The sequence below is a fragment of the Theropithecus gelada genome, chromosome 1 (genome assembly GCF_003255815.1).
Source record: "Theropithecus gelada isolate Dixy chromosome 1, Tgel_1.0, whole genome shotgun sequence".
In the NCBI taxonomy this organism is placed as follows: domain Eukaryota; kingdom Metazoa; phylum Chordata; class Mammalia; order Primates; family Cercopithecidae; genus Theropithecus; species Theropithecus gelada.
The window spans coordinates 81,603,197-81,629,272 of NC_037668.1; the positions used below are offsets into that span (position 1 = coordinate 81,603,197).

The 26,076-nt window shown below is 53.3% G+C and overlaps 1 protein-coding gene and 1 non-coding gene across 3 annotated transcripts in view; both read right to left on the reverse strand.

Moving 5' to 3' along the window:
* GLIS1 (GLIS family zinc finger 1) overlaps positions 1-26,076 on the reverse strand; it is a 237,144-nt gene that overhangs the window by 170,538 nt on the left and 40,530 nt on the right. The gene's annotated exons all lie outside the window — the stretch shown is intronic.
* LOC112615822 lies at positions 15,682-15,745 on the reverse strand. Its single transcript, XR_003117477.1, has one exon. It is a non-coding gene; the product is annotated as a U7 small nuclear RNA (small nuclear RNA).

Here is a 26,076-nt window from a genome sequence, read left to right on the forward strand (position 1 = left end):
CAAAAGGGCTTTACAGAAAGGCAGCACAGTGCAGGGGAGCCGTGGCTTCAAGCCCTGGCTACGCTTAGCACCTGTGAGGTCCTGGGCAAGTCATCTCCTTCGGAAAGAGTCCCTTGACACCTACGTCCCTACTTATGGGCACCTACTACTCCCCGAGCTTCTCATGCATCTCCCACTACACTGGATTTCCTCCAAACCAGGGTTACATCTGTTCTTCTCAGTCACCCAGCTCAGGGCCTGAGACAGAACAGCACTGGTAAACATTTGTTGGATGAACAGATGGATAGAAAAACAAAAGAACAAAGTTCAATTCTCTGGGCCTATTTTTCTCTAGAACAAGAATTAAGCCACTCTCCGTTGTACATTCCCTAATGCTAAGCACAATGCCTGGTACATCGTAGGTGGTGAAGTCCACATGAAGGCAAGAATGCATGGAAACCTGTGTGGTCTGATTCCTCATCAGGGTTGTAGTTAAGAATCCACTGAGGCCAGGTGCGGTGGCTCACGCCTGTAATCCTAGCACTTTGGGAGGCCGAGGTGGGTGGATGACTTGAGGTCAGGAGTTCGAGACCAGCCTGACCAACATGGTAAAACCCCGTCTCTATGAAAAATACAAAAATTAGCTGGGCATGGGGGTGCACCCCGTAACCCCAGCTACTTGGGAGGCTGAGGCAGAAGAATCACTTGAATCCGGGAGGCGGACGTTGCAGTGAGCCAAGATCATGCCACTGCACTCCAGCCTGGGTGACAGTGAGACTCAGTCTCCAAAAAATAAAAAAAGAATCCACTGAGATGGGGGTGAAAACATTGCAAATACCTGTATGAGAGTGACTTTGATCAGTGCTACCCAATGTGTGGGCCACAGTCCAATAGCATCAGCATCGCCAAGAAACCTGCTAGAAATCCAAATTCTCACCCCAACCTATTGAAACAGAATCTCTGTTTCAATCTGGATCAGGAATCTGGATATTAACGAGCCTGTCAAGTGATTTTTATGCACAGGAAAGTGTAAGAAACACTGTTTTTTTAAATCACAGGTCTAAATTACTTAAGTTCTCTGCGCCCCAGTTTCCACATCTGTAAAATGGGAATAGGAATACATGTAAATGTGCTCAAAGGAGTTGCAGGCATGTGAGCTCTTGTTGCTGTTGTTGCTGAACACCTAGCCAGGAATCCTGCACCCCTGCATTGTGCGAGACACTAGGAGAGGCAGAGAAGCAGCAGACACCGCCCAGTTCTGATGTCCAGAGCTTAGGCTTCGGGTAAAGACATGTTAAACTAAGGAGCATGTAATGAAGTACTTACGATGTGGCTGGGGTTCAGGGCTGATCCAGAGGCCCCTGGGATTGAGCTGAAGTCATCCACATAAGGGATGCTAAGCTCACCACCCCACCAAAGCTGGCAGGAGACTTCTCTTTTACAGAACAGGAAACTGAGGTCGAGAGGCAAGACTGGCCTGAGGTCATCCAGGCAGTGGGGGCTGAGCCAAGCCTGGCATGCAGGCTTTAAGAGATTACAAGCAGATTTCAAACAGAAGTGCCCTGCAGGAGCTGTCACTCGCCATGGCCCAGGAGCGGCAGGGACAGGCTGCCTGCACACACTCGGTGAATTCAGCTCTCCTCACTTCTGGCCAGGAGCCTCACATGGGCTGAAGGAGTCACAGTATCTCACCTGGAGACAGCTGGTTCTCTGCAGCCACCAGCTTTGCTTGACTGGGGTTACAGGTGAGGGTCCTGATAACTCCAGTATCCTGAAATTCCCCAAAATAGCCTCTTTCCCAAACCTTGTTAAACTAATATTCATTCATTTACTCTCCAAGCATCTCCTTTGTGCAGGCTCTGAGTGGGTGGCTTTAATCCTAGCAATGACAAGAAAATCATTAACTTGGGATTATTATTCCACCTTTAGAGATGTGGCTCAGAGAGGGCATATGGCCTGAGGTCACACAGCTCAAGCAGAGTCTGATGGTGAAGCCTGTGCTCCACTCATGCCCTTGCTGCTTCCCTGAATCAGAAGCTTGGGTCAGTGCCTGGCTCAGACCCAAATTAGGGCCCAACTTTGGGCAAGTCATAGCTCCACTCTGAGTGAGCCCAGATCTCCCAAGGCAAGGAAAATATCATCTCTCCCAGACTTGTCTAAGGAAATCTAAGAAAACGAAATAAGGAGCTGTGCAAACATGCAGGTGTCACTGACCACCTCTCACAGCTGGCCTCAAGCACAGACAGACACTGCCAGGGGACTTCTCCTCATGGCTCTGAAGGCAAGAGGACTGTTTTCCTCATTTTGGCAGAGGCTTACAGAGGTGCAGTTCTCACACAGAGGCACAGAGCTGCAAAGTCCAGACTTGAACACAGGTCTTCGGGCTCCTGGCCCAGGGTTCCTTCCAATTGGAGCTCTCATTGTCTTGCCACTTCTTCACCAAAACCTCCCCCAACTCCCACCCCACAAAACAGCAGCTCCTACCCCACCCCATCCCATCCCACCTCCTCTCCCTACCTGGCCCAGAGAGACAAGCCTGGAGCCAGCAGCCACCAGGACCTTGTCCAAAAATCCCCAAGCAAAAGCAGGAGGGGAAAAAAAAGGCACAGTTAAAATTTGAAATTTCTTGAACAGAACCCTCTTTTATTTTGAAGAAGAAATCATAGACTTGGTTCACAGTTTGGGGAAAAAAAATTAATCCTTGGATTCACTTTGGGATTCAGCAAATTAACACCGTTTGCTCTGGTTTGGGGTTTGAGGTTTTGGTCAAATCTGTGGGATGTAACAATTGGGGATACCCCACCCCACAGGCCCCAAGGGTATCAGCCTCAGTGGCTCCACTTAAGGGGTGGGGACAAGGAAAGACTCATCAGGGAGGACCAGGCAGGAATCGTGGTTCCCTCAAAGCTCTGAGCGCAATCGGCTCAGGCCTGGACTGAGAAGCATCCACCCTTGCCCAGCTCAGTCTCCTCCTCAGTCTGGGCTAAGGACTGGGCTGCCTGCCTCCCTCACACCCTGGCACAGCAACCCAGGGAGGAACCTCCAAGCCTAAGAGATCCAACACATCCCCATCGGCCCTGCCCGGGTCTTCCCAAGGATCCTTCCACCTCCCCACTGCATGGCACACTCCCTGATGGCCAGTCCTCAGAACCCAGCACCATCTACAGGCATGGCCGATGTAGATATTTAGAAATCACCGGCACCACCCAAGCACCCCCATCCCCAGCCCTGCCACAGACATGTTCCTTAAGGGCAATCAGGCTGAAATAGGCAAGGCACAGGTCCTTCCCCAGCCCTTGGGCTGAGCCTTCCAGCTTTCCACGTGTGCATCCTGGGGCCAGAAGCACCCTCCACCCTGACCTCCAAGAGTACCCTCTCATGCTTTCCAGGGCCAAGCTAGGCTGTATCCCTCCCCATCAACCTCATTTCAGGGCTAGGAGCTCTAATACCTCCTTGAATTTATTACAATTTCTCTTTCATGCCTCATACTAGAATGAGACAGCTTTGGACATACATGCCTTCAAATCCCACTTAGCGGTCCTGCGGGCCCTCTGGCCTTGCTAAGGCTGATCTACAAGACCAGAATGTCACACTTGTTTTGCCAGTTCTCCGGGATTGTGTTATGTGACATACACGGAGCCCCCAGCTGAGCAATGCAAACAGCGGGTATGCCAGAAGCCCAAGCTCTCCTTCCCCTGTCCCCACTACCCTTGAGGATGACGCCAGCCTACAGCTCTGATGACAGACACACATTAGGGGTATAATGAGCTTCCTGAGGGGCTAGTGTTTCCATCAACAGAGTGCAGTGTGTAGATTAGTCATAATGGGAGTTGTAGTTGCTACATCCACTTTTCACCAACAAACAAAGTTGGCGGAACCAGATTGGCTCCTTCCATGAAGGACCAGCAGTGATGCCCACCTTCCAGGTGAGAAGATAGAGGCACAAAGCCGCCAAGTGGCTGGCCAAGGCGGTACACATAGAGTGGGGACGGCGCGGGGGCAGGAATTCAAGTCTGCCAGGTTCTGGGAGCCAGTGGGGAGAAACACCCCGCAAATGACAGCCTCGCCTCACCAACACCTAAGCATGTTCCCAAAAGCTCTGCTCCATGGCCTGGCCATTGAACGCCAGACAGACAGCCAGAGGAAAAACAACCCAGTTTGGAAGGCAATAAAAATGTGTTTTTTCTTGCTAAACAAATTAGTTTACATCTGGCAATGTACAAATAAATAGAGGGGCCTCTGCAGGCCCAGACCAGACGTCTCCCAGGGCCTGGGCCCCAGTCCGATTGGACCCAGCCCCGGGCACCCGCGAGGAGCACCCTCACTTCGCGCTTGCTGTCACGCCATCTCTGGGATCTGCGGCACCTCCTCACCTCCTCTCCCTACTTCTCTGTCATCACCTCAAGAACTGCCCATCTGTAGGCGTTCCTCCAAGCCTTCTTCTCGCTTAAGGGAGGAGCACAGTCTCTGGTGTTTGCCTCCCACCTCACTGCTGTGAGGCCTCCAAAACATACTTTCCCCTCTGAGCCTCTGTCTCCCCTTTGACTCCTCAAAGTGTCAAATGGAAACACTGATGTCTCCTGCCAGAGCTATGGTGAGAATAAGATACACCTGAGGTCCCCACCACCCATGGCTGGCACTTAGAAAACAGCCCCCAAACGTGGGATTCCTCCACAGTTCCCTGGCACTGCCAGCTCCTTGGGAAATATACCGGCTGTGGATGGCCCGAGGTCTGTTGATCCTGGTCTTTCTTCCCCATGCTCCTGAGGCAGTAGGCACCCCCATCAGACCTGACGATGTCCCCACCAGACGTCCCCTGAGGTGCCTGCCACCCTTGCTGTAGAGCCACACTCAGCTGCAGCTCGCCGCAGATACCCAGAGGGCCCCCTTGCACCAAGAACCTCTCTGCGGATTTCAGCCATCAGTTCTCAGGTGGCCCTGGAGTGCAGGAGGGTGGGGAGGAGGGGAGCAGCGTCGCTGTCTCAGAATGGGCTGCAGCTGTTCAACCTCCATACAGATGAAGACACTGAGGCTCAGAGAGGTTAGATCACTTGCCTGGCATCATTTAAAAAAAAAAAAAAAAGCCAGGTCTCTGGACTCCTAGCACCAACAATATTTTCTAATTCATATTAATGAGAAAAAGCTGGTACCTGCCCCACCCCCCGAGCCATGGATGGGGAGATGATGGCAGAGATGTACTAAGGGCACAGAAACATCACCTACAGCCTGTCCAAGTACCAACAGCCACCAGGACTGCCCAGTTCTCTTGGAACTAAAAGGCTGCTGAGTTTGAGCCCTGAGTTAAATGGATGCATCACCGGGGCATTGCCAACTGGTACTATCAGCCAGAACACAGACAAGAACAGCTGGGAGCAGAGCAAGAGTGAGGCCTCAGCCTCGGGAAGCAGGGAAGGTCTCTGACCTCAGTCTCCTTAACTGGAAACGGAAAGCACTGGACAAGCTGAACTCCAGGGTCCCTTCCCAGCCCAAGAATCTGGCTTCTAGAGACCCAACTTTCCAGCCCACTTCTGCTGTCAAGTGTGGTATGCCTGTGGTCTGGGTTCCCAGGCAGCAAACCTAAAACCAGCCCCTGGCTGCTCCTTCCCTGTGACCCCTCCACAGTCTGGGAGGTCACCCCCCACCTCTCATGTCTTCTTCCCACCAGGCCCAGGTCTGAAGTTGGGCTCGTGGCCACTGCAGCTGCCGGCGTTCTTAGATGAAGCGGGAAACATGGGGGAGCAACCTTACATCCCACTTTATCTCCCTCCACTACCTCCAGGCCACCCTGGACCTCTGATGGGAGGGGGAAGGGGCCCACTATGAGGGGGAACGGGCAGGAGAGAGGGAGGTGGCAGCCACAAATGCCCCCAGCAGCAGCTGCATGACTGTGGGAGCTGGGCCTGCAATTAAAATAAACCCCAAAACAGCCTTAAAATAACTACAAGGCATTTCAAGAAGATTGTATTGTTGAATTTACTGTTTGTTTACTGAGACAATCCGAGTTGGGTTTCAGATGAAAGTAGGAGGGAGACCAGATGTGAGGCTGAACGTCTGACCTGAAGCATCTGCTGCTCCAGGAGGAGCCCAGGAAAAAGGGCAGCCCAGAGCGAGGCAATGAAGACTCAGAGACTCAGACCCCTGCCCAAACCACAGGCTGCCTGGCCCCTCCTGTTTGGGCCCCAGAAAGCCACTTGCCCCATTTACACAGAGCCCAGGGAGGGCTACTGAGAGGCACAGTGTCCCAGAGAGAAGTCTGAGCTGCAGAACCACAGAGATGAGAGCTCGAAGTCAGCCGTGCCTCCTGGACGGGCCCCTTGGCTGCTCTGAGCCGCTTCCTTGGGACAGCAATCATTCCTGCCCTCCTGCGCTGCTGCGAGGAGGGCCCGGGGAGGGCTGGAAAGCCCCTGTAGCAGGCTGACACATGGCGGACAATGCTGGCCCGACTTTTTGACTTCTCTCTCCAGCATGTCGGTCCTTTCTCGTAAAGAGGATTCTTCGAGCTGAAAACCAATGGCTTCTACCCACACCTGAGGCAGCCTGACCTGGGGAAAGGCCACCCCATGTTCCTGTGGCTCCCAGGGTGCCCCCAAATATGGAAGCAGTAATTGAGACCCCTGTTTCCTTACCGAACCCATCCAAGCCACATGTCTTTGAAATCCTCAAGGTCAGGTGCCAGGTCGAATTCTCCAGATCCCCAATCCCCAGCCCAAATGTCTGCTGAATGAAGGAGGGAGAAGGCAGAGAGGGAGGCAGGTCTCCACTCACAGGGAGATTCTAAAGGATCTAGATTGTCTCAGCCACTAACAGCTTAAAAAAAAAAAATTCAGGCCGGGCGCGGTGGCTCAAGCCTGTAATCCCAGCACTTTGGGAGGCCGAGATGGGCGGATCACGAAGTCAGGAGATCGAGACCATCCTGGCTAACCCGGTGAAACCCCGTCTCTACTAAAAAATACAAAAAACTAGCCGGGCGAGGTGGTGGGCGCCTGTAGTCCCAGCTACTCGGGAGGCTGAGGCAGGAGAATGGTGTAAACCCGGGAGGCGGAGCTTGCAGTGAGCTGAGATCCGGTCACTGCACTCCAGCCTGGGCGACAGAGCGAGACTCCGTCTCAAAAAAAAAAAAAAAAAATTCAGATCAAATACGGCATTTGTTCTTAATGTCTTCATAAGGAAAGGCAAGGAGGGAGACTTCCATCACATCAGTCTCATAGATAGGAACACGGAGGCCCAGAACGATTAAGAAAATGTACTTCCCTGTCCACAAACCCCTGCTTTTTGGCAGGAAGTAGAGACCATCATCTATACCATGAGTGTAGGGCCCGCCACTCAGTGGCACCAGTACCAGTACTAGGGTGAAAGGGGACAGTCACAGACCTCTGCTCCTGACAGAGCTGTGTCACCATGGGCAAGATACTTAACCTCTCTGAGCCTCTTCCTCCTCTTGCGAAAGATGAATAATAAAGTCCCTCACCTTGACAACATAAAATAACAGAAGGGAAAGTGTTCTGTGAACTGTAGACCACATGGAAATGTGATCATCAGAAGATGTGATAATCATCCTGTTAATATCAGAGAAGGTTTTAAAACTCACATGGTCAGAAAACAAATCCTATCTGGGGGAATAGGTGTGATGCTCTTACTATCTGCTGAATGAATGAGTGAATGAATGAAAGACACTCCAAAACCAAAACCATTCAGGTCATCTGAGTTTATTCTAAGACTGATTCTCCCTAATAACTAAACAGCAGGAATAAAATATCAGATCTAATCCCAAAGCTGTCTAAATGAGCAGGGTGAGATGTATTTGAAGGCAGAGAATTGACTGTGGACAAGAACTTTACCCTTCACTGTGCCCAAGGTGTACTTCTCCACAAGACGGCACACACGTGGCCACTGCCCGACACATCTACCCTGTGCAGACACTGGCCAGATGATCTCAACCCTGGACACACCTGGGTCAGTGTTTCCAGGGCCTTCAGGCTGACTGCACTGATGCTATCTGCCAGGGTCAGAGAGAGGATGCAGGTCCCTCTTCTTGGCCTTGGGTCCATGCAAGCCTCTGAAATTAAGTTAAAGAGGAAAACTCCAGCACTCCTCCACTGCTCCATGATCCACACTGGCACCTTCTTTTCTGAGTTCGTGGCTGCATGAAGATGCATGCCCAGCTGTGAGTACCTGGGCTGGGTTATGGGTAGATGGCATGCTGTTCCCCAGGGCTGCTCATCAGAACCAGGGCTGCAGCCTGAGGTGGGCTGAGACCGGGCCGGCTACCATTGTCCAACAAGGCAGAGTTTTGGGGCCTCATCGTCTGCTGCCTGCATCACTGCCACCTCCCCTCACTGGCCGCCCTGCTCCCAGGACAATGCCAAGTAGAGAGGAATATACTGGCTGGAGCCAGAGAGGGGCCTGGACCCAAGTCAGAGACAAGGGAGAATTCCTGTAAAACTGTGAGTAAAATGGGAGAAGTGGATGCCACCAGGCTGGACAAGCCAAGAAAGAGAGCATTCATATTCTCTCTGCTGACAAAGCAGGGGACTGGACTTCCTGCACCTTCCACAGCTCAAGGATGGCTATGTCTTTTCAAGGACTACTAAGGAGAGGCAGGAAAAGGGCCTGAGCCCACCAGTGGTAACCACCCCACAAAGACTTGTGAAGCCCCCACTTTGCTCTAGGTGCGTGGGACATAGGAGGACCTACCCTTAGGGAACAGATAGCTCAGAGCTAAGAGATGCACTCGAGGTCACTGTGGGTGGGTGGAGCAACTGGGACTGAACCCCCTCTTCTCCTCCCCCATTCTCTTTTTCTGTAGAGCCATCTGCACCCAGCCGGCAATAAGTTCCTGCTCTCAGGGGCCTTCTCTGACCATTTCCCCTCCCCTCCTGCTACACTCTGTGTTGAGTTTATACTACACTAACTTAAACCACTTTGTAGGCTACTTTGCAAGTGTTCTTAATCTTTCAACTAATTCGTCGGCTCTTAGAAAATAAAGGAAATTTGAAATTGCTCTGCTGCATGCAATAAACTCTTGGCATCTGGCCAGTGGGGGCCGTTTCAGGCAGATTCCGCACTAGCCCTGCACAGATGCTTCCTGTTGTAAAGGTGAGGCGCCCCTCTGCCTCTACACAGCTCGCTCACCACCCGACTCCGACTCCCACTCCAACTTCGGACCCACTTGCAGCCATGCATTCTTCACTCCTTCAGCCATCCAGCAAGCAGCCGCTGACACAGCTGACACCTGGTGGCAGGTTGTGTGCCAGGCATGAAGGAGTGGGGGGATGAAAGGTGCATCAGGCACAGTCCCTGCATCCCTGCATCCCTGTGAGGAGCTCACATTCTGGTGGGGGAATGGCCTTCTCACTCTTATAGATGTGACTAAAGTAAGCTGAACGTAATCAGAACAGGGCCTTCCTCTGCAGGTTACCTCTCAATATGTGTCCCCATAAGGGATGCCGAGGCACAGGCAGATGGCAAGGCCCCTGGCAGAGACCCTAACTGCTGGCATTGCAAGTTGGTAGCTCTTTGCTTATTAGAATACACCCACGCTCCTGTCTGAACTGATAGTTCATGGGCGAAAACTGCAGAGCCAGGGGGCAGGCAAGGAGAGAAAGTCTTAGGAGAGGCCTTTTCACCATTGGTTAATCTAGGAGGAGCTTCCTTTCATAACAAGTGTGCAGCAGACGCTCATTCAATCAGACCAGAGTAGGAAGGAAACTCAAAGATTATCTCAGACAACGCTGCCATTTTACAGATAGACGGACTGTGGCCCCTAACTGTATGATGAGCTAAACAGATGTCCCTGCCTTAACCTCAGCACCTAGTGAGCAGTCAGAGAGCAATCAAGGAACCACACAAATAATACACAATCAACTCTGTTGATTGTACATAGGAGAGGAATCAGGAAGGCTTCCCTGTAGAAGTAGCATAAACTGAGACATTAAGAATGAGGAAATAGTGAGCAAAGTCTGCAGCAAAGGAAGGGAGAGGATTCCAGGTCAAGGGAATGGTCTGTGCAAAGGCACACTGAGGCAGAAGGTGGCACAGTGCTTTAGAAGGAAAGGAAAGAAGGTGAGTTCAGTCCTGGCATACGGAGTCTGGGGTCCCACTTCTGGCAGACACATTCCTGGCTCCCTACCTGCACCGTGGATATACACTGCGAACACCTCCTGAACATCTACCAATGGCCAGGTGCTCATCCGAGCGCTCACACTCAGTAACTCCCTAATGGGCATCCTCACACCAGGTGGATGCGATTTTAACCACAGAGGCAGGCAGTCCCCAGAGCCTGAGCCCCCCAACCAAAGGCCTCCTAACTTGTGGAGCACAATGACCATGAGCAGAGACTATGGTGTCAAAGAATCCTGGGTCTAAGCCCCAGCCCTGCTTCTGATTATCTGCATGACCCTGGGTGAGTTACTCTATCTCTGCGGGCCTCATCTGTGAAATGGGGAGAATGATGGCACCACCTACTTCAGAGAGTCCTCACATGGATCACATGAGATCATTCACATAAATCAGTCAGTACGGTGTCTGGCACACAGCACGCATCAGGGATGTTAGCAGGTACTAGCCTTAGCTCTTCTGTTTCTAGCCCTAGCAGAAGCCCTGGCACAGGCAGGCATGGGGAATGAAAGAAGGACCGAGGTGCCCGGTAAATGCTTGTCAGGAATGGAGTGTCACAGCCCTGAATTGGGTACCCTGGGGAGGTACTGAGCACCCATCAAGAGAGACCCTCAAGAACACAGTGGGTGGTCACTTGCTGGGGATGCTGCAGAAGGGATCTGTGCATTGGGAGGACGTAGATTAGAAGGACGAGGGCTTTGTACAGTCCTTGCCAGGCCTGAGACTTGGGGACTCTCCTGACCCACCCCGCCTGCCAGAACACGGACAATTTTACGGAGCTCAGTTTCTTAATCACCTTATTCTGCTGGGGCTTAGAGTGGAATCTTTTCCCCAAATTGGACATTTATGGGGCTGGAGTAAAGACGGAGAGCAGGACGGATGAAGTGTCCACATTCCAGCTGGGAGGTTAAGGGCTTTTGTGTTCCTTCCTTCTAAACTCCAAAGTTCCCAGCCAGGCCTGGGGGTGTCCATGTCTCCCTCAGATGGGCAGGGCATTCCTGGGTCCATGTCCTCCCCACCCCCAAGATATCTGCAGTCCAGCTCCTCCTGCCCTCTCCAGAGGGAGCCAGGCTGCTAGAACCTCAGGGCCTCCCCAGAACTCAACACAGGACTGGCACCCAGAAGGTGTGTGTATTTATGGAATGTGTGAACCAAACTCAGCCTGATTTTCCTAACCCTGGGAAAGCGTGGGAAAGCCTAGAAGCCTCTAGAGGTCTCCCTGCTCCCTCTGACTCCTGGGATCTCTGTGGTCAGGACCAGCCTGGGCCCCTTAAGATCATGGATGGGGACCACTGCAGGTGAGCCTCACTTCACACTGCAAGGTGAAGCAACAAGTAGAGGCCAAAGCCACCAGGGTGGCTGGCTGTTCAGAGAATTTTGCTCTCACAAAAGAAATTGAGGGCCCTCCAGTACCTCCTGAAGCACAGTTTGGTTTCTATCACTACCTCAAATTAAGAACTTTCAGTGGCTTACTAGTACCCACAGGGTCACCTCCAGCCTCTTCAGCCTGGCACTCATTCCCTTCTTCCCCGCCATGAATTTCCCTCATACAGCTCCCACACCAGCCTGGCGGGCCACCTGCCTCTCCTGTCCTCCTGGCCAGCAGGCTCCCAGCACCCCTACCCCATGACCACCTCTCAGCAGAAGTCCTGGGCCTGCTTCAGGGCAGGCAAGTGGAGCCTGGCTTGATGTGTGGCTTCAGGGAATTGGCTTTGCCCAAGTCAGAGAATCCACCCTGCCCAGCCCTGAGCTGGAAACAGAGGACACAGAGAGTCATGCTGCCATCAAGAGACTCACGAGAGGGGAGACAAGCCAGAGCACTGGCGCTGTGGGGACCCAGAGGAGACACCTGACCTGGGCTAGAAGTCAGGGAAGGCTTCCTGGAGGAGATGCTGGCAGAGTTCTGAGAGGGAAACAGAAGAAAGAAGAGGGTGAGGAGGCATTTCCTCCAGCAAAAAGGCCATGAGCCAGCAGGTAAAGGTGAAAGACAGCAAGGCGGGTGTCCTGGCTGACCTCTGCCAATGCCCAGCTCACAGGAGCACCCCCCATCCAGGAGCCACAGACAAGGAGACTAGACAGCACGCAGCTGACCCTACATGCTGCCACACACCCCTGCACCTTCACTCCCATTGGAGCCCGCGGACATACCATTCCTTGTGGCCGCCCCGCCGCGGAGGACCGCGTCCCCAGAGCGCCGTGGTGTCTGCGCTGCCGGGCGCGATCTGTTATTATCCCCCGTCAGCGCTGCCGGCCTGTGTACATTCCTCCGTAATGAGTCTGACCTCCTCGGCAATGTTTAATCAGAGCCTAATCGACCCTGGCTTTGATCTGCTGCATTTTCTGCAAAAACCCTGGTACCTGATTTTTACAATCTGATTAGCAGGCTGACTCTCCGAAGCCAAAATTACCCTGAGTTGCAGAGATCCCTGCTGAGTTCTTTGTGTTTTTTCCCCTCTCTTCCAACAAGTTATTTCCTGAGACAACTGTCACTTCCCTCCTTGCCTGTGACTGTCTCCGTCACCCTCAGCTTTCACATCCAGTCAGTTGTCAGGTCTCAAATAGTGGGTCCTAACCCATCCCCACCTCTCCCCAGCGGCTTCAGCGCTGGCCACCACTACCACGGTCTGAGGCTTCTGCCCCTGACTGGCCCTTCAATCTGTCCTCCGCCCTGCAGCCAGATCTGCTGGGAGCTGCTGCACTGTGCCGAGCCATCTGGCCTCAGGAACTGCTCCCTGCTGAGCCCTCCAGCCAGCCTCACCTCAGATTCTCCCCATTCCCTCTCATGCATGGGTTCCGTCAGAAACCCACCCTCCCCCTCTGCCCCGGCCCTTCATCTAGTTCCCTCTCCCCATCATCCACCAGGCTGCTCGCTGGCCCCTCTCCACTCCCACGGCCATGATCTCAGCTGCCCACCTATGGCCATTGTTCCTTCCATCTCTCCCACCAGACTGCAAAGCCCCTTTAGGAGGTTCTCTCTCATGCTCCACTGTTTCCCTACGAAGCGGAGCAATGACTGCCCTGAAGCTGGGTACTTAGTAAGTGAGGGAGGAAGAAAGGAAGGAAGGAAGATTCCCTTGCAGCCCATTCTGGAGACAGCGCACTGCCAAGTCAGACCATGGCCCCTTCTTATCTTTCAGCTCCACAACGGCACAATTCTCCACTCCAGTTCAGCCTACTCCACTTTCTACCAGCCCCCGGGCCTCTCTCATGGAGGACATTGCTTTGTTCTCATCCGCAGTGCTTTTTCCCTCCAAAGTGGGAAAGAAGGGTGAGAAAGAGAGCAGAGCTCCTTGTGAGCACAGGAAAATGGTCCTTGCTTGGTTAGTGGCAGACCCTGAGCTGGGCCCTGGAGGCACAGATGAATCAGATCCTCTCCCTCTCCTCGGGAAGCTCACAGACTGTGGAGGCAGCGAGGGGAGCAGATAAACTGGAACGCAGGGAAAACAGTGCTCATCTCTGGCCAAGGGAACTGACTCTGCTTGAAAGAGACAGGAAGGAGTCCAAGAGGGAGCATCTGAGCTGGGTTTAAGAGAGAAATAGGAGCTCTCCAGCCAAGAAAAGAGTGACCATGCAAAGGTACAGAAGCATGAGAACATGTGGCGGGTTCAGAGGATGGGAAATGTTCCGGGTGGCTTGAATGGAGGTGGGAGTGGGGCAATAAGTTTGCTGTGGCCAGATCACCAAGGGCCTTGTCCACCATGCTAGGGAGGTGGGACTGTGCCCTGCAGGACCACCGTGTCCATCACATAATTGAACTTCCTGACGGTGTTGAGCCCTTTCTTTGCCCTGGTACACGGTGGATTCCAGAGCTGTGTATAGGAGGCTCCCAAGAGCTACTCCACTGCCAGTGAGGCCACCGAGGCTCAGAGAGGCCAAGCGACTTGGCCAAAGTCACACAGCCTCCGAGGGGCAGAGCATGGACTGGAACCTAGAATCTCCTGAAGTTAAGGAAAGGTTTTCCCAGGATGGAAGCAAACGAGAGAATCACGGTGGAAGCACAACTAGAGCTAAGCAGGAAAGCTGGACCTGGAAGGGGCCGCTCACCTCTTGGGCAGAGGAGGAGGAGAGTAGTCCCAGCTCCCAAGGCCTTTCATACCCTGTAAGGCACCACCCGTCCACCTGAGTCTCTCAGACATTTTGCGGGGGTGGGCAGTGGAAGGAAAGAAAGTCTCCTGAAGGCTTCCCATGGAGCTCTTTCACTAATTATTTACTCCCAGCCATTCCAAGGAGACCCTGAGACAACATCTATCACCTGGTCCAACCAGCTAGCCCCACTTCACCAAGCCCTTGTGTGTCAGGCTTTGCACAGTTGAGCCCCCACAATAATTCCTCAGGGAAGACAAAGTACATCCTCGCTCTCCTCACCCTGTGAGAGCCGAGGAGCTTCCTGAAGGGCCCCCTGCTGTCAGGTGGTTCTGTGCATTCTCTTCTTCAAGCCACAAGGTCTGCTTACATGCTCTGGGTCCCCCCAGCTAGGAAGGGGCAGCACCGGGTCAAAGCCCCTGCCACCCACCACCCAGCCAGGGTCTTCCCATAGCATCTGGCTACCTCCTTCACAAAGGGACAGATGGTGCTCAGGAGTTCTGGCTAATGGGGGTTCCAGTTAACCAGGTATCACAGGGTGTTCTCTGCCCCAGGCCCCCATGTCACCAGGGAACAGTGACAACTGCTCCCACTTGTGCAGGCTCCCAGGCACAGGGGCTTGACCTCCCCGCACCTCTCACCCCAACTCAGGGAGCCGGTGGTGCCCACCACATCATAGATGAGGAAGAGTCCTAGACGCAAGCAGGCCTGGCTGTGCCCCTAGCCCCGCCTCAAGCCCAGAGGACCCAGCCTCTGGCGCTCCCTGGAGCCATCAGGATCACCGCACTGTGCTGTCGGGGCTGAGGAACTGGGGCTGCCTCGCTGGAGGCCACACTGGCCCTGCCCCAGCGCGTTTCCTGCTTAGCAGGCTCTGGCCCTGTGTGTGGCGTGCTGACACCGGCTCAGTCCCTGATTCAGGGCGAGCACCTCACCAGACTCTCATTCAGTTCTATTTTCTCTGCAAACATCCCCACGGGCCCATCACTCCCTCCTGTGCCCAGGAATGCAAGTATGGGCTCATGGGGGATAAATCTGTCTGAGTCTGTATTTTGACTAGTCCCTACAAAATGTACTCTGAGCACTTTGCAGGGGAAAGGTAGGGAAAGGGGAAGAGGTGGCGGGTAGAAGGGGGCTCACCCCTCGTGCAGCTGTGCAGTCCTGCCAAGCCAGGGACTAGGGATTAGACCCAGTCTTTCTGGTGCCACCTTTCCCACCGCCCTCTCTGCTCTCCTGCCCATTCCTTAGTGCCCAGGCCAAATGCCCCCTCCTCCACAAAGACTTCCCTGGTCTCCCGACTGGGAACTAGGATGTCCTTCCCGAGCTCCACAGCACATTCCTCCTCCCTCGTCTCACGATGACGAGTGACTGCCTTGCTTTCCCCAGGAAACCCTGAGCTCCTCCAGGGCAGGCCCACAGGCCCTGTACGGTGTCATGTACAAGAAGAGATGCTAAGGAAAAATCTGCTAAATAGGTACATTTTTAAAATTGGTTTCTGTGTGTGTGTGGGATGTTTTCTGGTGAAAACCAGAAAACCTGCCAGAAAAATTCTAAAAGGGCCATACCACTTGTTTTTAAATTTTTACTGAGTGCCTGATCTTGCCCAACGGCAGCGAATTCATTTGGGGGCACCTTGAGGACACCTGCTGGCAGAATCCATAAAGGCCCAAGAGTAGTGTAGAGGTACCAGCCACACCCCTAGGCCAGACTCTGGGGCGGGCATGGCTGAGGAATAAAACCATCACGGTAGTCTTAGAACTCCAGGGTCCACATTCTTCCTCAAACCCCCTGCTTTCAGTAGCACTTTGCGGACGGCTGAATACTTTCTCTCAGGTCGTTTGATGGTTTCCTTACACGTGGCGCAGGTTAAGAGACCAGGCCAAAGGTACAGTTGGTCCATGTACCTCAACACTCATTCAAAAGACATTAGAAAGAGAGACGTGGAGAGTTTCAGTTCAGAGCAGTAAGTGCTGCGATGGAGTAAAGCAGGGGGCAGTGGGCGTACAGAGGAGCCACAGCCCAGCCAGAGGGAAGGAGGCCTCAGAGGCTTCACAGAGGCACCAACTCACAGCAGCTGCCCTCCTTCCCTAGGCGAGAGGCATTTACCCCGGCTGGCCTCTGGTTCCAGTCCTCCCTCCTGGCTGCAGCCCTCCACTGTCTACCAAGATGACCCACCTGTTGAGTCCCATGTATCTTCCCATCCAGAAACATCTTGAACTGAGAGTCAGCCCAGACCAGGGCAAGTGACCACAGAGATGGGGAGTCGCAGCAAGATCTGTGCTGTGACCTTTCTGCCTGAGAACAGTAGAAGGCAAGCGCTCAAAGGTCTTCATTCTCAACACTTAGCACAAACAAACACTTACTTCTCCATTTGGCCACAAGCAGTACCAATGCCCTGTGTGACACTGGGCAACTCTGCCCCTCTCTGGACCCACCATAATAGCCTGAGACCAGACCTCTCCTGTCCAGGAGTGTGGCATCTGTGATGTGTTACCCCCCACCAGGCCCCTCTGAGAGGCATCTCAGCGCCTATTACTGGCCCCTGCAGATGAGGTCCCAGGAGCTCAGCCGGGCCCTCAGGTCCCTGGCCCTTGCCAGCCTTCACTTGCCCATATGTGCCCTTCAGAGCTGGTTTATCCTCACCACTTTGCATCTCTGGGCTACATGTAGTAAGTGGAATACCTTTCCCCTTCCTGCCAGGCCAACACAAGCCTATCTGTTCCCAAATGAAGCTCTCTCACACTTTGCACTGTGCTCCCTAACCCTGAGTCATACTATGTGGTCATTATCTGATACACAGTGGCCTGCCCCCTCTGCTGTGAGCTCCCTGAGTCAGGCCTGAAGCCTGATTTATCTCTGGGTCCCCAGCATAGGCTAGAAAAGGTGAAGAACAGGAATCAAACATCAGCCACACATACACAGTGAGGGCATCAGGCCAGGGAGCCTCACCACCCAGCAACGCTCGGCACCACAGCACCGCATCTTCAGGGCCACAGGCAGGGATGGCTCACTGCCCCAGGCTCCACTGCCCCCATCAGCACATGACGGGGAACAGGGTGGTCTCCAAGGCCCTCACTCTGTGAAGACCTGTGCTGCAGGACACAGCTGGGGCAGCTTCCACTGGTCTCATATGAGACATGGCAGGGGGCTCCTTCAGGAACCAAATCTCAAATGGCCTCTGCCTGAACTGGCTGCCAAATGGTCAGTTTGGAGGGTGGAGAAAGGACACTTTAACACTACAGAGCCTCTTGGCCTCAACGTCTGCATCTGGCAATGGACGTGACAGAACAAGCAGGACACTGTGGCGCAGCCTGCGCTGTCCAGTGCTGTTCAGAGTGCCAGGGCCATCTGTCTTTCCCTCAGTCGTCCAGAGAGGCAGGCAGGGCAGCGACGACTAACCCCTGTTTTCGGCTGAGAAAATGAGACTCAGGAGGCAGGACATTTGAACTGGCCTTAACAGACAGAGAAGGAAGAAACGGCTTTTCAGCAGTGGGGTGGGCATCACCGGAAACAGGCGATGATGTCGATGCGAAAACTGTCCAAGGGTGTGGCTGAAGCAGGAATAATAAAAACCAGGTGCCACTCCAACTGCTTTGCATAAATCTAGACATGTAATCCTCAGAACCCCTTGAGGTGGATACAATTATGTCCCCCTTTTTACAGCTGGGGCAACTGAAGCACAAGTAACCTTCCTGAGGTTGTCCAGCTAGCAGTGAAGGAGCAGGGACGAAGCAAACCCAGGCTCCAGGGTACACATTCCTCCTCAAGCACTTGCCCGCACTGCCTCTCAAAAAGGAAGGAGAGGCCAGGCGCTGTGGCTCATGCCTGTAACATGCCTGTAATCCCAACACTTTGGGAGGCTGTCAGGAGGATCACTCAAGGCCAGGAGTTCAAGATCAGCCTGGGAAACACAGCAAGACCTCCATCTCTACAAAAAATTTTTAAAAGCTAGCCAGGAATAGTGGTTACACACCTGTAGTCCCAGATACTCAGGAGGCTGAGGCGGGAGGATCACTTGAGGACAGGAGTTTGAGGCTGTAGTGGGTTATGATCACACCACTGCACTCCAACCTGGGCAACAGAGTGAGACCTGTCTCTTAAACGAAGGGAGCCCATGAAAGCCTCCTATTCAGTGGTGCCTGGCCCTTAATTAATATCTGATGAGCAAACAAGTGGGTGGGTGAACAGAGAGTCTCAGCATCTCACCCTACCTATGATATTAGCTCCCTGGTCTACAGCCCTCATACCATTGGCTGGGACCACTTAGTCCCACAGCTCTCTCTTCCCACCCCCCAGCTCCGTTTCCAGCAGGAAGATTTGAGAGGGTCCTATGGAGCTCCAAGTGAGGCACACAGGGCGGCTACTAGTCCGACTCTGACCTCAGTCCCACCTCCAAGCTCCTGCCCTGCAGGGCCCACCACGCCCTTGCTGCCACACCATGGTCAGGCTTGCTCTGGCTCTGCCTTTGTCTTCCTGGCTGCAGGTCCCTGCCTCTGATTGCTCAGTTTGATTCCTGAACTAACCCCGTCCCCATTCCCCTCCCAGCTGGTGGGTCCCCACACGCCTCAATTTTACCATCACTCATGGCCAGATTCTAGTCAAAGCCCTCCAAAAACTTACTCCCACGTAGGCCAGGGTACCCACCTCCACTCAGGCTAGGTCGCACCCCCACTGTGTTCCTCCCCAGCTGTACCCACAGTGGGGGCTTCAGTGCCCAGGCCCAGCCTCTCTCGCCACCTGCTGCCCACAGAGCCCAGTCTGACCCAGCCCTGCCTATCTCATCATTGCCCCTCCCACCACCACAGGAGACACACACGAATCTAAATCCAAGTTCCTCAAAGTCTGGCCTTTTGCCTGTTGCCCACAGAATCTTGGGCCCACCCTGGACTCCATGAGCAGAATCACTGGAGATGATGAGGCCTGGGAGGACCCCGGGCCCAGGATCCCAGATCCACACAGACGGGGAGATGCTGAGCCCCCTGCTGCTCCATGCTCTCCACTGTCCATGAACTCCTCCACCACTGCTCCTCCTCCATCCCCTCTCCTTCTCCCAACAACCCCCTTGCCTGGAGCTTCCACACCTTTTCCACCAGCCACTCCCTGCAGCCACTCAGCCAGCATCAAATCATACACTGGCCAAGCTTTGATTTGCTAATAAAGGGTCCTTCATTTCTGCACAGCTCCACCTTACTGAATTTGGTTTCTCTAAATGACTTTATATTCCTTTCATGGCCAATCCCGACCTCCCTCCTACCCCACCTCCAACCCAGAGTCACACCCACCCAGCATTACCAAGTTCCACAGTTAAACCAACTCTGCCCCAGAGACTGTGTTTCTGAAAGCATAGAGAGATGTATATTATCATTACTCTAGTCCCAGCATGGCAGCAGCAAGGCCCATATGGACGGGGGTCATGGAAGACGGAGGAGTTGCACACCTATAATCTGACCTAGAGACAGTGTCTGGCAATTTCATGCCCAGCCTGCAGCCCACTCTGCAGTCCTCCCTATCTCTGTTAAACACCTGACCCCTCAAACTGCCTCCCTTTTTCCTAACCCAAGCTTTCTTTTCCTTCTCATCCAACCTCTCTTTTTCCCCAACTAAAGAGAGAAGGATTTGAAAAGCTATTTCTAAAACTACTATAGAACAATAAAGCCCCTTTTGAACTAAGCACACCATGTAAGGAGGCTTAAACTCACTGCCACATTCAGTATCCTGGAGCTCAACACTATGTCATATCCTTGCTCAAAAGCCCTCCATGGCTCCCCACTGCCTGAAGAGTAAAAGGACTCAACACAACCATAAAATAGCAACTGGTATTCAATGTACTTGAGATGTGCATGGAAAGAATGTAGCAATAACGTGAAGGATGTAACAATAACAATAAACATAGCTAGCAATTATTGAGCACTTACTATGTGCTTTACACACATTAATACATTACCCTACAGGGTTATAGTAACCTTCACGACAGCCTTGCCAGGTGGGTGCTACTATTGTCTCTGACTTAAGAGTTGGGGTTATGCTGAGAAACAGGGCTTCCAGCAGCTCTGTTTCTCAGCCACTGTGGGTGCAGCTGGGAGAGAGATACGGAGGGTATGGGCTCTAGCCTGAGTGGAAGTTGGGGACCCTGACTCAGGTGGGGGTGAGTTTTTGGAGGGGTTGGCTAGAAGCTGGCTGTGAAGAAGGGAAGTTGGGGAAACCCAGGCCATCCCAGTTCAGGCCTGCTTTCTCCCCACTGGGCTGGAACCACACGCTTGCCCAAGTCCCCTGCAGGCCCAGTTCTCTGGATGGGGGCACCACCACTCTAAGCAAATCCCAAAGTCTTCCAGGAACCCACTCAATCTTCACTGGCTGGACTGGCCTGTCTGTCAGTGAACTCCCAGGGGCCCATCTCATCCCAGGAAACACCTCTAGAGCCCTTCTCTAGCCCTCTACATCCATGTCCATCCTTTCTGAGAGAAGGTATGTCCCTCACAGGTGCACAGCACTTCACAGTATCAGGGTGCTTCGTCGAGACCTCGTATCAACCCAGAGAGAGAAGCAGGGCAAAGTACATTCCACTCTACAGACAAGGAAATCATCATGACACCATATGTTCCAGGCACTGTTTCATAATTTAATCCTCCCTACAGCCCCTTCTGAGACGATTATCCCCACTTTACAGATGAGGAAACTGAAGCAGAGAAGAGCTGTGACTTGCCATGGCCCCATGTCAAGTCAGTGGCAGGACTTGAACCCAGGTCTCCCTGGGGGTAGTCAGTCTCTGGAGGCCACCAACATGGCCAACTTAACCTCAGAAGATCCATCTTCCCTGCTGCTGACCATCCCAAACCTTCTGGACACCCAGACCTGGGGGGCAGGCATCTGGCCAACCACTTGAGATGGTTCTCAGCAGCCCCTGCGGCCAGAGGTCAGAACTGCTAAGTCTGGCTCCGGCGTGCTCCCCCAGCCACCACATCTCATCCTGGTCCCACAGCACCCCAGCCAGAGCTGCCCCCACAGCCCAGCCTCTCACCCCCGCCCACAGATCCAAATTTCCATTCCCTCAGCAGCATGAGCTCAGTGGGGAGGAAGGCAATCTGATTACAAGCAGTCCTGGCCTTGGGGTCACCAAGGGTGTGGGCATCATAAAGCAGGCGCCCTGGCAGCACTGAAGAGGGGAGGGGATGGTGCAGGAAGCCTGGGATGTCAAGGCCGGACTCTGTTACCACCACACTGGGTGGCCCCCTGAGCCTCAGTGACCCCACCTGGAAAGCGTGCCTTTTCATCGATCGCTGCCTTACCTAACCCTCCAGATGGCTGTGTCGCTCAAAGTGACCTTGATGAGAAGATGCTTTGGGAAATAGGAAACATGACGCAGACACGAGGAGCCTGTGTCATCACCGTCACTCTGAACAAGCTCTCCCTGAGCGCCTTCCCCAGGCCAGGCCTGACAGTGGGCACTGGGCTCATGGAGAGGAGGAAACAGTCCCGACCCCCGCAGTCTACTGCCTGGTAGGGGAGACAGGCAGCAGGCGACCACCACACAGGTGCCTGGTGCTGCACGGAGGGACACTCTAGGGACTGCAGGGACCCAAAGAAGGGGCTCTCACCCAATCTGGGGTCAGGGCAGGTCTAGGATGGCCCCCTGAATGAGTTTGAAAGACCAGCGGGAGTTGGCCAAATGGAGGGAGTGGGCCCTGTAGGTGAGAAATGGCAGGGGTAAAGGCATTTATCCCTTTAGACGTGGGGTGCTGGGGGAGGGATGACAAGGAGAGAAGACATTAGCAAAGCACACAGCACACCACAGGTGCTCAGAACGCGGTTGTTCTCTTCCCCTCCCCATACCTCACCCTGTGGACTCAAGTCCAAGCTTATACCTCCTAACTCCCTTTCTGAGAGTCAGCTGGCCCTGCCAGGAACCCTTTCTGCCTTCTCTTCTTAGTGGGCTGTACCCAGTGTCCCTGCTGGCCCAGGAAAGCCCTGCTGACCTGACCTCCTGGACATCAAGCTGGGCCCAGCCCATGAATTAAGCTCATGCAGAGGGGGCCCTGCTGAGGTGGCAGCACCACCCAGGAAGAAAGCCCAAGCTGGGCTGACACCGCTGGGATTCCAGCTCCACCTCCTACAGGCTGTGTGGCCTTGGGCAAGCTGCTCAAGGGCTCGGACCTGAGACTTGGGGTAGAAGGAGTTACTATAGACTGGGCTACATGGGGCACACAGTGCTGTCCTGCACACACACTAGCAGGAGCTAAATTCTCACTATCATAGTAAATTGATGCTGCCTCAAAAAATCCAGGCTGTAGGGTCACTTGGTAAGCATGAAATGTCGTGCAGGACAATGGTTACTAGTATGGAAGGTGGCTGAAAACATGGGCAGCTCCGATCGTGCCTGCGAATAGCCACTGCACTCCAGCCTGGGCAACACAGTGAGACCCCCATCTCTAAAAATATATAAATATATATACTGGCTCACTACCTCCCCAGACACTAGGGACTAGGGCCAGGCAGCAAATGGTTCCTAATAAGTCAGGGAAGGCAAGTCAATGAAAACATTACAATCCACAGTAGGCCCACATCCATTTCAAAAGCCCTGTGTGTAATGAAGCCCTGCGGGCCGACAGGCAGCTGGGGTAGGGATGGGTTGAGGAAGAGGAAAGCCCCAGGCTCTGCTGCTCCCAGCTGGTCTGGACTGTGTGGCCCAAATCCCCAGTTATGTGACCATGGGTCATCATCTCACCTCGAGAGCTTGCAGCTCCCATGTGTAAAAGGGGAGTGAGAGGCCTCCAAGGTCATGCTGTAAGTCTAAGGGGAGGATGCGTATGAAACACTAACTGGTAGTGAAGCGTGAAGGAGTGGCAGGAGAGAGAAGGAGAGGTCAAGGAGAGTCACCTCCAGGCTGGGTGAGCCGAAGACCTAACCAGAAGAAGGTGGTGGATGGGGCACTACGACAGTGACTTGTCTGTCCTCAGCCAGCCAGCTGGGAGCTCCCTGAAGGCAGGGACCCATCTCACTGGTGCCAAAACTGCCAGGTAAGTAGCAGGCACTGAGCAGTGAATGTCCAGCACAGCAGAGGGCTCAGCCCGACCCTGAGCCTCTTCCCTCCACCCTGTGTCCTGGGAGGCCCCAGGTCCAGTTCAGGAAGGCAAGAGGGGCACGGGGCAGTAGACAAGAGCTTGGAGACCAGAGCCAGAACAAAGGAGGGAAGATGACCTGGAGAAGTGTGCTGCACTGGGACCCAAAAACTGGCTTTTACTGAGCACCTACTGAATACAAGGATATTCGGTTTACATACAGTGTTTCATTTAGCTCTGGCAACCACCGCTAGAAATGAAAACTCTTCATCTGTTAAGAAGGATTAATCAATGCAGCCAAGATCACTCATTTTAGGAGAGGCTCAGGTCTGCCTGACCCAGGCACCAGGGGCCTTTCCTGGCCCTCTTTGGCCCCTAGCTGTGGGTGCCAGAGCATCTCTTGAGAATGCAGGCAGACTCACAGTCAGGAGGCTGCACTCCAAGTCCAGAAATGTCTCAAATGCACGAAATCCCCAGGGCTTCTCCACTCCCAGCAACTGCTTTACAAGATGGGACAATTCTGAAGGTTTCCCTCCCCGCAGGGAGCTGGCGAGCTCCAAGCCGTTAATGCTTTGCTCAGCACAGGCCTGAGTTTAATAAAACTAGAAGCAGCTAATGGCTAACAATAAAAAATAATATTTTTCCTTCAAGCAATTAAATTGTAATATAGATCTCACTAATTCCTTCCTGTTCTTTCCCTTGAGATCTCAGATCAAGCAACAGAAGAAATAAATTATGCATCACTATTCCCCCTTGAAACTCAAGTTTTAAGGAATCTAAGGGAGAAATACTGCCTCCATTAAGGCAGAATCTGAGGATTTTTACAGAGGTTTCACATAACAAGTTACCTTTCTACAAAACACGGGATCCACGACCCAGACCCATCTGAAAGATCGAAAAATGCACCACTCGCCCTTTCTCCAAAGAACCACAGGGTGTGAAAATTAATCTTACCAAAGCATGGCTAAAAACTTTCCATGGCCCCCTCTATCTACAGGAAAATAAACCAAACTCCCCCACCCTCACCCTACCCAGCCATGCTCATGAGGCCTGCCAACTTTATTGCTCTCCGTTCCCTCCACGTGCCCTTCCGTGCAGCCAAGCAGAGCTCACTGCTGTCCTCATACGTGCCGCCTGCTTTCCCACCGTTATGCTTCGCCCATGCCTCCTGGAACTCCCTTCCTGCCAGCGCTCAAGGGCCCAGCTCTCACCCAGAGCCTCGCCTGTCTCCCTCCCTCAGCTGGAACAGGCCATCATTCACTCTTGGAACTCCTACAGAACTCCGTCCCTTAAAGAGTTTCCCCTTTCAACCCTGGCTGACAGCCTCTCGAGATGGCCACACGAGTCTGGGAACAGAACGCCTTCCACGTGGCATCCCCATGCAGCCCCTCTCGAGATGTCGCTTCACTGTGCTTAGCATGGTGACCAGTATTTTCACAGGAGGTGTGTCCATATTCACTGGGTGGATTCATAAATGAATTCAATAACCTGAGACTTGGGGTAGAAGGAGTTACTATAGACTGGGTCACACAGGGCACACAATGCAGTCCTGCACACACACTAGCAGGAGCTAATCACAGTAAACTGATGCTGAGGACTACTCTCAAGACCACGGGAGGGAGCTGGGAGGAGGCAGGACAAGAACTTTTGGACATTGCCTGGACAGTGGGAAGATGGTCACAGCAATAAACCCCAAGAATGACACAATAGCAGGCTCTGTAAGGAAAGTGGAGGAAAGACAGTAATGCCAACCTGAGTGGGTCACCCTGCCCAAAATCCTTCAGAGGATCTCCCTGCCGACTGGCAGAGTTGGGACTTCCTTAACTCTGCATTCAAGGCCCTCTGAGGTTCTCACTCTACTGCCAACTTTCACTTCCTATTCCAGTTGCTTTGCACATGCAGTTCCTCCCCACCATTCTGCCTAAAGGACCTCTCTTCATCCTTCAAAGCATGGTTCAGTGCCACACCCCCAATCCCACCCTCCTCTGGGGACCACTGTCTGCTCTGGGGCCTCCCCTTACCCAGGCTGTCCTGTGACAGGTTCAGGATGTGATCCACCCCCAGCAGAGATCCAACCCCCTGCTCAGGGCTTGGGAAGCGTCCATGGAGCTAAACTACACAGCAGAGGAGGAAGGAGAAACAGCTCTTCTGGAAGGATCTACCCATCCATCACACTCCTTCCACAGTCCAGCTAACACTCATTTAGCACATATTCTGTGCGGACACTGTCCTAAACACTTTTGCACATATCACCTCACTTCATTCTAGCAACAACCTAGGAGGTAAGTGTTACTATGATTATTTTACAGATGAGGGAACAGAGGCACAGAGAGGCTAAGCAACTTGCTAAAGTCACAGAGCCCAGAAGAGGTGGAACTGGGCTCAGAGCCAGTGGTTCTAACTGCTACAACGAACACTCTACGTAAAATACAAGGGCGTGTATTGGGATGGGGACAGAGCAGAGTTATTCTAGCGACCAAAGCCCTCACGTTTGAAAACCTCCCTGTCTCCACATCCGTTTCCTGACATCTGCCCTCTTCTGTGCTGCCCAGGCCAACATTCCGAGGACTCCCCACCCCACCCACCCCATTGCCCCAGACCAGACAGCAAACAAACAGGAAATGATTAAAGAACCAACCAGAAAATCTCATAAACTCTCCCAGGAACACGCCCTCCCAGCTCCAGTGCGAGATGTCTGAGCTGGGGAAGGACCTTAGGCCACAACTCTGAAGACAAACGCAACAGGCAACATCCCCTCGGAATGCACTCCAGAGGATGACGCAGAAGGAGTTCCAGGCAGTGATTTTCCATCCGGAAGACTTCCGAGTCCCTGATGTCAGGGAAT